Source organism: Penaeus monodon, chromosome 39, assembly GCF_015228065.2.
Source record: "Penaeus monodon isolate SGIC_2016 chromosome 39, NSTDA_Pmon_1, whole genome shotgun sequence".
Lineage (NCBI taxonomy): Eukaryota > Metazoa > Arthropoda > Malacostraca > Decapoda > Penaeidae > Penaeus > Penaeus monodon.
The window spans coordinates 28,680,769-28,681,185 of NC_051424.1; positions in this window are offsets into that span (position 1 = coordinate 28,680,769).

Sequence of the window (417 nt, forward strand, 5' to 3'; positions counted from 1 at the left end):
CCTTACTATTAATGATAATTACCTCCACCGTGGACAATTAATGATATCTTCATTATTACTCTCATTCCCTTTATTGTTAATTAAGAAAAATGAAAATATCAAACAGACTGTTTCCAGAGCGAGAATAGAGTCTTTAAAATAATAATAATAATAATAATAATAATGAAATAAATAGATAAATGAATAAATAAATAAATAAATAAGTAAATAAATAAAGATAAAGAGAGCGTTTGAAAATCACGGTACTGATTGGGTGGTTCTTTCTGAATAATTAGAATAATAACAATAGTATGGTAATGATGATGATAATAAAAGTAAATATGATGATAACGATATGAATAACAATAATGATAGTAACATTGATAATAATGATAAGAATAACAATAATGATATTTGATATAATAATAATAATAATAT